We start from the raw sequence: 12,424 nt of genomic DNA, 5'->3' as shown, positions 1-12,424 counted from the left end.
TGCCTATATTTAAAATGGGGTCAAAGGCTTTACTTTAGTAATAGACCAGTTAGTTTAATGTCTATAGTCAGGAAGATACTTGAGAGTTTGATAAAAGACCACATCGAAGAAATTTTGATAGAAAACAATATTTAAAGCAATAGTCAGCATGGATTCACAAAAGATGTTATCAAACAAATCTGATTTATTTTTATGCGGCAGTAATCAAAATCTTAGACAAAGAATATAGAATATTTGGACAATTTGTGGATGGATAGAAAACTGTCAAAAAGACCATATTCAGAGAGTAGTGATTAAAAGATAAGTTCACGGGGGCGTGGCCTGGCACCGAGGCAGGATGGCAGCCTAGTGAGATAGCTCCGCTGTCTGAACTTCCAGAAAGCCCTTGCATCAGCGGAATTCCTCAGCGAAACACTCAGGAGATGGCTGGGAGAAGTCGCTCTGCCTCCCGGTCCCAACCGGAGCCGTCCTCTCAGCCCGGTAAGCACATCCCGGCGATGTTCCGTACCCAGCCGTGTGACTCACAGGCCGCATCGCAGGCCGCGGGCCGGAGTATGAGTCACGCCGCTGCCGCGGAACACACGGAGCCGCTGTCCCCTGGCGCAGGCTCCCCACACAACTCGCCCCTTCTGTGCCTAGCTGACCTGCAACAGGTAGCGCTGGACATTAAAAATACACTGTTTGCAGCCATCTCAGACCTGAAATCGGACATCCGAGCAGTGGCATCCAGGCTAGAGCATGTGGAATCGGCCGCCATGACACATGGGGCGGCCATTCAGCAAGTGCAGCGTGCATCCAACATACAATCCCACCATCTGATGGACATGCACAGACACCTAGAAGACCTGGACAACAGGGGTCGGAGGCGCAACCTGCGTATCAGGGGAATTCCAGAGTCAGTGGAAGGTCCCCAACTACAGGCTACAGTGTGGGCAATCTTCAATACTCTACTTGGCAGGCCTCTAGATGCGCCCGTCGAAATGGAGAGGTGTCACAGGGCGCTGAGACCGAGAGGCAGAGACACCGACCCACCCAGGGACACAGTGTGCTGTCTGGTTAGCTTTCTTCAGAAAGAAGAAATATTGCGTCTCTCCCGCAATCACGCCAATCTGGACCATGAAGGAGCGCGCATCCAGATCTTTCAGGATCTATCCTCTATCACCCTCCAACACAGAAGAGATCTGCGCCCCCTACTCCAGGTATTACGCGAACACCGTATCCCCTATAGATGGAGGTTTCCCTTTTGTCTCCAAGCTTCCTCTGGAAACCGCACGGCGTCATTGAGAACGCCAGCAGACCTCCAGCAATTTTGTGACACCCTTAACATTCCAGTGACAAGAGTTCCTGATTGGTATGGAGCATTTCTTCAGCCTGAACCTTGGATCCCGACCCAGCAGGACGACACACCCAGGACCCACAGGAGCAGACACAGACGCCGCAGATCGCCAGCTGCCACCCCGCTGAGACCCCGCGGGGACATGGAAATGGATGAAAGCCCACGAGTATCGCCATCCTCTGTTCGCCGCAGGACCGAGCAGCCTTAACGCAGTTCATGGAGTGGTAAGCTGGCCCGCTGGACCTTCCCCATAGCGTACTATTGTCAAGACTGTTACTTAGCACTGGACTAGCGTGCTGCCAATTTCTTTTTGTGTGTTTTTGGTTCTCTCCCCCTTTTTTTTTTTTTTTTTTTTTGTTTGTTTTTGCCCCTTGATGACGCATCTCAATGGGATCTTGATTCACGCATTCAGGAATGGGAGCCGTCTGCTGAGCCTTCTGTCCCCAAGCAATTACTTTCGCAATTCAATTGTCCCTGCCCTCATTTGAGTCTCAGAGACCCTTTACTTGGGGGAAACATAACACAGCATAGGGTTGGGGAGCTTTCTGATGGGATAGTGATTCCATCATGAACATGGGCGATAAATACCTGAACGCATGACTTAGTCCCCATAAAGATAGGAAGTAAGCTTGGACTTCCTTGGCTCTTGCGCCTCATCATGCTACATGACTGCAATCTGGCCTACGCCTTCAGAGCATGGTATCACGCAGAGCAGCAAATATTTTTTCTATTGGCAGGGGGAAAGCTATCCTCCCCCCCCCCCCTTTTGTTTTTTTCTTTTTTTCTCCAAGGTATCTGCTCATTACAGGACTAGCGATGGAAACCATACGTGAAGATGGACGGACTCCTCATCCTATTTGCCCGCTACGGCACAGTTAGCGGTGACTCTCTAAAGCTGAAGTGGTGCCTATGGGTACCTATTATTATCTCTTCCCCCCCCCCTTTTTTTTTTTCTTTCTACATGTGAGCACAATGAGACTGTTTGTGCTTCAGTGAACTGTATAAGCTCGAGTACTAAGCAGCGATTTACTATGGTTGGGGTTTGTCAGACCTTGACGGTTACTAGCTTTGGCGGCTATGGAAACGCTTCTGACTTGGGAGGTCTTAGACCACCTCCCATGAGTTACAAGAGGTCGAGAAGGAAACTTGGTGGGATACCCCCGGACTCCCCCGGGCCATGACTTTTAGTTGTGGTGGGGAGGGTCCGGGGATATCTGGCAAATACATAATAAGGTTTAGTCCTGTCAAGGGCGAAACTCAGATGGAGTCATCTTCTTACAATCTTACTAATGTATTGTTTTACATGCTATGTTGGGAGTTTGGGGCCAAACTATAAGGCTGGATACTGTAGATTAGTAAAGTTTACTTTGTTCACGGTTAATGATAGTTTTGTTACTTTACATGGACCGGAGTTGCAGTTAGGCTTGATGGTTGCTCACATCTTTTAAGCACGACCCACCAGGTCAGAATCGGCCATATGTTTGCCTGCGAGATAGAGCCCGTGCCTCCTGGTCTCACTTGACAGAGTGGGTAATCAGGACGCAGGGGACAGGGAGCTGGTACATTTTTTTATTTTTTTTATTTTTTAGGCGGATAGGATACTCCCCCCCTCTATTTTGGGGGAACAATTTCTCTGCGATTGTGTAAGAGTTCTCCTGACCTGCTGATAGACGGGGGGGGGGGGCGGTGGGGGGTGTGCTGACGGGACCCGCGCACCGTGATAGGGTGTGGGTCGGGTCGGCGCGCCGCCCGCCCCCCCACCTCAGGAACGATGGAATTTCCCTTTAAGGTTATTACTAAAGTCTGGATATGACGGACAGTAGCGGAGGCCACCCTGTTTTGGTCCCAGTTTACCCTCCTACCCCAAGGTGGCTGGTTTCCCCCTTGAAACCCCCGGTGCAGATTTCTGAACTGATTATTAGCACAACTCAGTTTTGCTTAGGTAGTTTAGCAGGTCTATAACTGCCTCCGGTATCTTTCTTTCTAGTCCCTAAGGGGGTGTTCTCACACGTTCGGAGAAATATAACATCAGTGCTCCTGTTGACGCGTGAGGAGCTCCACCTTACGGAGTGGGTGCCTCGGACTACTCTGTTCCCAGTCACCCTTTCTACTCCACTAGTCTCTTTCTCATTCACCTCAATCTTTTCTCTTCCTTCTTGCTCCTTATCTTGCTCCCTCTATTCCGTCCCTTTTCCCTCCCCCCTTCCCACGCGGACTCTCCCCATCTGCTCCTTAGGATCGCAGTAAGACGAATCGCTTAGACATTGCTATTGCCCTCCAAGATAATGGCTTCGGTCCCTTTGTCTCTTAAGGTATATTCGTTGAATGCGAAGGGACTAAATGTCCCGGAAAAGCATAGTAATTTGCTTGCGGAAGCACACAGGCAGAAAGCCCAAATTATTTTTGTCCAAGAGACCCACTTTAAATCCAGCTCCATACCTCGTTTATCTAACCGTCATTTCCCAGTAGTATACCATTCCACTTGTGCCGAGGCTAAGGTCAAAGGGGTCGCGATACTGACTGCCAAGTCGTTTTCCCTAAATGTGACAGACCAGCTGGTGGACCCAGAGGGTAGGTACATATTCCTGAAAGGCTTTTGGAAGAATAAACCGATGACCTTGGCGAATATTTACTCCCCAAATACGAGACAGGTATCTTTCCTAAAAGAAACCCTACTGAAACTAGCAACTTTCAAAATGGGGCTTGTTATTATGGGCGGAGACCTCAACTTGGCTCTTAACCCGCTCCTAGACACTTCCACAGGTTCCTCTTCCATCCCGTTCTCCTCTTTGCGGCAGGCAAAACTCGAACTAGCCTCACTCACCTTACATGACACCTGGCGCACCCTGAACCCACGAGAGAAGGACTTCACGTTTTTTTCGGCCCCGCACAATCGCTACTCTAGGCTAGACTACTTGTTCATCCCCCAAAAGGACCTGGCCTACCTGCACAACGCAACAATAGAAAACATGGTGCTCTCGGATCACCATCCGATTACCCTGACCCTTAGATTCCCTCAGAGGGAGACCTTCACGAAAATCTGGAGATTGGATTCGTCCCTTCTCACGGACCTAAGTGACTTCTCAGACATACAGCAGACCCTTAGTGACTATTTTGACCGCAATGACACCCCGGACGTATCACCAATGTTTCAGTGGGAAGCTCATAAATGCGTGGTGAGGGGACAGCTGATAGCCCTAGCAGCCAAGAAAAAGAAACAACATCAAGCCTTGGTTCGGGAACTGGCGTCCAAAATCTCTAAACTGGAAGCACAACATAAATGCTCGCTGGCCATTGGAGTAGCATCTGAGCTGGCAGAGACTAGGACCCTCCTATTAGAGGAACTGTTCAAAAGAGCAAGGAAACGACAGCTACTGTCCCAAAAGTTTTTTTATGAACATAGCAACAAACCCGGGAGATTATTGGCTAGATTCACGCAAACTCGTACCCTTGCTCACACGGTACACCATATAACAGATTCCTCTGGAGTGTCTCATTTTAACAATGAAGAGATAGCACGCCAGTTCCAGACCTATTATAGCCGATTGTACGACATAAAATCGAGTGAACAGGACCCCACAACTGCCAATTCGAGAGCCACCCTAATAGGAGATTTTCTACATAAATATAGCCCTAGTCCCTTAGCGATCGAAGATCAACAAGCTCTGGAAGCCCCTCTCTCATCTGAGGAATGGGATAATGCACTGAAAAACATGAAACCAGGCAAAAGCCCAGGGCCAGATGGCTTTACGGCACAATACTACAAGAGCTTAGCTGACATCCTTAGACCTAGATTTCTTAAGGCTTTTAATTCTCTGTCATCTTCCCAGGATTCTCCCAGTAGCTTGCTTGAAGCATATATCTCTGTGATACCAAAGGAAAACAAGGACCCAGCCCAGGTAGTGAACTACAGACCGATTTCACTACTAAATGTAGATGTAAAACTTTTTTCTAAAATAATAGCGACCAGGCTGTCATTTCACGTTCCTTCCTGGGTGGGTCTCGACCAAGTGGGTTTTGTCCCTGGTAGGGAAGCCAGGGATAACACCGTTAAAGCCCTTAACCTACACCATTGGCTTACATCCACGCAGAGCAGGGGGTTCTTTCTATCTATGGATGCTGAGAAGGCCTTCGACCGAGTGGCATGGGACTATATGGACGCTGTTCTCCAGGCACTGGGACTGGGGACAAATTTACGTAGCCTCATCAGTGCTTTATATGCGAACCCTTGTGCACGAGTCAGGGTCAATGGTCACTTGTCGAAGGCCTTCTCAATCCGGAACGGAACAAGACAGGGCTGCCCTCTTTCTCCTCTACTGTACATCCTGACATTAGAACCTCTCCTGCGTTGTATAAGGGAGAATCCAAATATTAAAGGCATTGATGTCCGTGGCAATGAGTATAAAATCGCAGCTTTTGCAGATGATGTATTGCTTTTTCTCTCATCCCCATTGACATCTTTGCCGAACCTGATGCAGGCACTACAGCGATTCTCCTTGATCTCTAACCTAAAAATTAATCTTGCAAAATCCTTTGCGTTGAATGTGACCTTACCCCCTGAACTAGTGCAGCAATGCCGAATGAACTTCCCTTTCACCTGGAAGGATGACGCCATTACCTATCTGGGCATTCAATTACCCAACAAATTAACAGACCTGTACTTGTTAAATTTTATGGCAGAACTGAAAAAGCTACAACAAGAACTAATTAGATGGAACACACCCACCATATCCTGGTTTGGACGAGCTTCAATCCTCAAGATGACAGTACTCCCCCGTATTTTATATAAAATGCAGACGATTCCAATTAGCTTGCCACAAACCTTTTTTGCGGCATATAAAAAAATGTGCAGGTCCTTTCTGTGGGGATCTAGGGGGGCACGGATTAAATGGGCTAAATTGGTCTTCCCGAAAGCAGCAGGCGGTATAGGCCTTCCGGATCTTCAAAGATACTATTGGGCCTCCCAGCTGGCTCGGATAGTGGATTGGAAGATTCATGCTAGGTGTAAGGGATGGGTAGCCTTGGAACAAATAATTGCAGGTCTTGACCTGGGTTCAGCGCCTTGGATCTCTAGAAAACACATTACTTCAGGAGTCCACTCCCACCCCCTGATGAGTGCAACATTACAGGCGTTTGATAGGGCCTGTAAGGCCCATGCGGTCTCTACGAAGGAATGTGCCCTGACTCCTATTAGGGGTAACCCTGACTTTGCTCCGGGGGGGTTAACCAAGAAGTACTTAGTGGCGGAATGGCCCTATGCAGAGATGCAGGCCATACACTTTTTCTTTAGGGGCAGGTTCCTCCGCCAGAGAGAATTGGCAGAACTGTCGCGAACCAAATCCTTCCCCTTCTGGGCTTATTTGCAACTTAAACACTACTTGGATAAACCAACGACCAGGCAAAGGTTTGCAAAAACCCCCACCGTCTTTGAATCCCTATGCGCGGAATCCTCCCCACAGCGTCATGTAATCTCAACAATCTATGCATCCATGTTCCAAGACTCAGGTAATATGCTTCAGACAGAACGAGACTTCTGGGAAACCCAGTTTAACACGGTTTTACCAGACTCTAGCTGGGACCGTATTCACTTTCATATTCATAAAGGTTCACTGAACACGCACATTCAGGAGAACGGATACAAAATTAAATCACGCTGGTATAAAACACCAGAGGTGCTCCACAAGTTCTTGCCCACAGTCTCCGACCGCTGCTGGAGGTGTGGACAAGACCTGGGTACCTTCTTGCATATATGGTGGGAATGCCCAAAGATTCAGCCATACTGGCAGAAGGTACACGAGGTGACGACTGCGGTCTCTTCGCTTCCCCTGGAATTTACCCCGGCACAATACCTTCTTCACTATTCCAAGATACCCAAGAAAAAATACCATAAATCGATAGCCATGTATCTGATAAACGCGGCTAGGTTATGCTTGCCGGTTCATTGGAAAGCTAGGTCGCCTCCTTCGATGAAGGAATGGGCAGCGCGTATTAACCATTTGGCAGAGTTGGAGGAGCTGATATACATCACCCAAGATAGAGCTTCCATTTTTACTATGATCTGGGACCCTTGGCTTAAATACTGCAACACCCAAGAATACCAACTTTTACTGCGAGCAGCTGACTAGGAGAGCCCATTGTTCACGGTTTGATGTAGTGACATTCTAACTACGTCTGTGAGTAAACACCTTAGATGCTGGGCTATGAGGAGCAGATGGGGGGGGGCAGCTGGTGGTCTTTCCACCCCCTCCCCTAATAACTGTTTATCTTCCATGTATCCCCTCCCCTTCACCCAGCTTCCCTTTGTCTCACCCACCCCCCATTTCTCTCTCATTCCTGACCTCTCCCCCAGCCCCCCTTCCCTGCCCTTTTCTTTTATTCTGTACTATCTCTATCCCCTTTATTTTCCCTCTTTCCGCTCTTATACTCGACGACACGGGTCTGGGGGATGGGCTGGGGGGGAACCCTGGGGTAGGCTCCCTTAGTACATGCCGCCTTCCATAATAAGCATGCGGAAGATCTATTCTATTTTTGAGCAGAGACCCATCCTGGGGGTGCAGTAGATGATTGGGTAGGAAGTACTGAAACCGTATACCATCCTCAGGCTGGGAACGTCTTATTGTTATTTTTTCTTATTTACTTTCTAAAAAAATTTTTTTTTTCTTTTTCTTCTTGTTGAAGACGCCACGTAATTGTAATTCTTGGAGGACGTTCTTGACTGTATAGATCTGGAAGATTATGAATCTGCTTGTTCAAGTGTACTCTGTACGGGTTCTCCGATTGGAGCTGTTTTGTACTGTAAAGGCGTATCTGTATTGTTTTGCATTTTCGGAAATAAAAGAAAATTCTTTACGGGAAAAAAAAAAAGATAAGTTCACTTAAAAAAATAAAAATAAATGCACACCTTTTGCATGTAAAAAAATGCATTTTTTTTCTTAGGAGCCTCTAAAGCAGCCTGTAGGGGTAGACAGTTATTGAAATCCGGGAAGATCAATGAACTATGAGAGCACTCACCAGCACCCTTGCAGTTCATTGAGAACTATAAGCTGTCTTCCGTGGTGGCCGATGATAATTGTAGTTCATTAATTAGCAGAACTCTGTGAATGAGTGACACATTTGTGTAGATGAAGCCCCCAATGGCTGCACTGTTTTTGAATTGTGACAGCGGGTGCGGGGAGAGGATCCCCCCCGCCCCCAGTCACAATGGAGGATCAGTTCATGGTCCAGGCAGGTGCCTTAGTAACATGTTACACCCTGAATATAGGTGTAACATGTTACTAAAAGTGAATTTATCCTTTAATGATTTATACTCTGAATGGTCTGAGGTTATTAGCGGTGTACCACTAGACATGAGCCCAATGTTCAAGTTGAGCGTAAGTTCGACTCGAACATTGGGTAACAATATGCGATGTTCGCAGCTTATTCGAAAGCCGCTGGAACACCATTAACCACTTTACGACCGACGCATGACGATGTATGTCCATTTTTTGAAGAAGGATATCTCGGTAACGGCAGCTACTGCTGCCACAACCAAAATATCCATCTCTTCAGGCGCCGGTCATGTGTACGATAATGGGAGTGAAGGTATTCTCGCGCCTACCTATGTGTCCTAAAACTAGTGTGGTTGCAGCAAAACACCGGCAGGGGTGTAAACCCTCCCCAAAATAAGTGATGGTGATTAAGAAATGGTGTTGCGCTCCAGCTAAATAAATCTAATTAAACTAAAATCAACTAGCATGTACCTAGGTAACAGCCAAAAATAAATGAAGAATAAATGTGGTACTATGTGTTTAAATAAACTCAGACAATGTGCATAAATTCTAAAGTGCAATACACCAAATCAAATTGTGCACTTAGCATAAAAACTGGGTATGGCGGGTCCTCTATATATAATACAGAATGGCAGTGAAGCAGTGTTCAGTGCACGCAAATTCATAAGTAATAAAGTGCAAGAAACAAAAAAACAATGTAAATAATCTACATTGATAAAAAAAAAAAAAAAAAAATTATATATATATATATAATTAAATGCTGGGTGTCGTTATACGAGTGCAATAAAAATCAATAAATGCACATAATGCTAATGGTCCATGCACAGTGAAACATGTGTTTGAGCAGAGGCTCCAAAACAGAAATAAAGTAAACTATAATAATGCAAAAAACATGTCCGTTCAGTGGTCAAAAAAACACAGTATCCTGCGTGCCCAAAAAAGGAAAAGCGGGAGGTGAATTCCACCAGTGTTCCTGTGCGTATTGTATCCTCACACTAGGTGCAGTAATTACCTTACCTTACTGCTGTAAGGTAAACAGCACTTCCAAAGTGGCACTTGTTGTCCAATGTTGTAAGTTCAATAGGTGATGTAGTCCTAGGCACTCGTTCACCGTAGGCACGTTGTAACATGCAGAGAAAGCAAGGGGAACACTCCAATGGTGAAGTACGTATTCACAGTTTATTGGATATAAAACGAAGGTATAGGTACTCACATTTAAAACAGATAAAAATAAGCACAACTAAACGAACGCGCGCCACGTTCGTGCTTCCGGACGTCACTTCCGGTGTCCTCACTGGCCAATTGTGTTGAGGAACACTGGTGGAATTCACCTCCCGCTTTTCCTTTTTTGGGCACGCAGGATACTGTGTTTTTTTGACCACTGAACGGACATGTTTTTTGCATTATTATAGTTTACTTTATTTCTGTTTTGGAGCCTCTGCTCAAACACATGTTTCACTGTGCATGGACCATTAGCATTATGTGCATTTATTGATTTTTATTGCACTCGTATAACGACACCCAGCATTTAATTATATATATATATAATTTTTTTTTTTTTTTTATCAATGTAGATTATTTACATTGTTTTTTTGTTTCTTGCACTTTATTACTTATGAATTTGCGTGCACTGAACACTGCTTCACTGCCATTCTGTATTATATATAGAGGACCCGCCATACCCAGTTTTTATGCTAAGTGCACAATTTGATTTGGTGTATTGCACTTTAGAATTTATGCACATTGTCTGAGTTTATTTAAACACATAGTCCCACATTTATTCTTCATTTATTTTTGGCTGTTACCTAGGTACATGCTAGTTGATTTTAGTTTAATTAGATTTATTTAGCTGGAGCGCAACACCATTTCTTAATCACCATGTGTACGATAATGGTGGTCTCTGTGGCGGGTTCACCGCGAGATCACCATTATCGACGGCAGGAGAGTTGCCACCCCCCTGCCACTCTCCCGCGTCCTACGCTGCTTACCGGAGCCGTTGGTAGCGGCAGAGGCGATCGTGTCCTTTCCTATGCTGGGTATGGAGACGAGTGAGGCTAAGATGGCCCCCACTTGTCTCTATACCATAGGAGGGCGGAAGCGACGTCAAAACGTCACTCCTGCCCATACCTCTTAAAGGAACATTTTTATAATGTCATTTTTTTCAAATGACATTTTTTTATTTATTTTTTTATTGCATTTAAGTCCAAATATGAGATTTGAGGACTTTTTAACCCCAGATCTCATATTTAAGAGGACCTGTCATGCTTTTTTCTATTACAAGGGATGTTTACATCCCCATTTTTTTTTAAACAGTGTAAAAATAAATAAAATCAAGTAAAATAAATAAGAATAATTTTTTTTTAAAACACCCGTCCCGTGCAGAAGCGAACGCATATGCAAGTAGCGCCCGCATATAAAAACGGTAGTCAAACCACACATGTGAGGTATCACCACAATCGGTAGAGCAAGAGCAATAATTCTATGTAACGCAAAACATGCAACCTGTAGAATTTTTTAAATATCGCTTATGGAGAATTTTGAGGGTAAAAGTTTGATGCCATTCCACGAGTGGGCGCAATTTTGAAGCGTGACATGTTGGGTATCAATTTACTCGGCATAACATTATCCTTTACAATATAAAAATAAATTGGGCTAATTTTACTGTTGTCTTATTTTTTTATGAAAAAAAGTACATTTTTTCCAAAAAAAGTGCGATTGTAAGACCACTGCGCAAATACGGTGTGAAAAAAAGTATTGCAATGACCGCCATTTTATTCTCTAGGGCATTAGAAAAAATCGTGGGACATTTTTATTTTTTATTTTTTAATAAAGGACTTGTTCCAAGCTGTCTCAGGTGTTTTTAACACTTTTGACACTTTTTACATTACAAATTCACACGGAGGGAGGCCGGAATTTGGGGGTCCCCTTGTTAAAGGGGGCTTCCAGATTCCGATAAGCCCCCCGCCCACATACCCCTACAACCACCGGGCAAGGGTTGTGGGGATGAGGCACTTGTCCCCATCAACATGGGGACATGGTGCTTTGGGGTCAGACCACAAAGCACCCTCCCCATGTTGAGGGCATGTGGCCTGGTACAGTTCGGGGGAAGGACGCTCTCTCGTCCTCGCTCTTTTCCTGTGGCCTGCCAGGTTGCGTGCTTGGATAAGGGTCTGGTATGGATTTTCGGGGGGACCCCTATGCCATTTTTTTTTTAAATGGCGCAGGGTTCCCCTTCATTTCCATATCAGACCCTAAGGGCCTGATATGGATTTTAGGGGGACCTCCATGCAATTATTTTTCACATTTTGGTTCGGGGTTCCCCTTAATATTCGTACCCCACCCAAGGGCCTGGTAATGGACTGAGTTTTATCTAAATTGCCGAGACCTGACAATTCTTTACAGCCACGATCAGTTTTAAATGACAATTTTTCCTTTAGAAATGTCATTTTGCTGTGGTACTGTTCTAAAGATGGGAAAAATGTGCCAGTTTGCAGGCATACTATAGACACCCCCCAGGCACGATATTTAAAGGAATATTTAATTTTTATTGTTTCACTTTAAGCATTAAAAAAAATCACTGCTCCCGAAAAAACTTATGTTTTTACTTTTTTTTTTTACATTGATACATGTCCCCTGGGGCAGGACCCAGGTCCCCAAACACTTTTTATGACAATAACTTGCATATATGCCTTTAAAATCAGCACTTTTGATTATTCATGTTTGTGTCCATAGACTTTAATGGTGTTCATGTGTACTGCCAAATTTTTTGCCTGTTCTGCTGTGAACCAAACCGGAGAGTATTCACTCATCCCTAGTTACC

At 45.3% G+C, this 12,424-nt stretch overlaps 1 protein-coding gene across 8 annotated transcripts in view; it reads left to right on the top strand.

The window, feature by feature from the left end:
- Positions 1–12,424, top strand: part of NEBL (nebulette) — a 398,972-nt gene that overhangs the window by 347,960 nt on the left and 38,588 nt on the right. The window lies entirely within an intron of this gene.

The sequence above is a fragment of the Lithobates pipiens genome, unplaced genomic scaffold, assembly GCF_037356315.1.
Source record: "Lithobates pipiens isolate NorthernLeopardFrog02 unplaced genomic scaffold, aLitPip1_a1.2 Scaffold_19, whole genome shotgun sequence".
Classification (NCBI taxonomy): domain Eukaryota; kingdom Metazoa; phylum Chordata; class Amphibia; order Anura; family Ranidae; genus Lithobates; species Lithobates pipiens.
The sequence above is the reverse complement of the archived record's forward strand: the minus strand, read 5'-3'. Positions and strand labels throughout refer to the sequence as shown.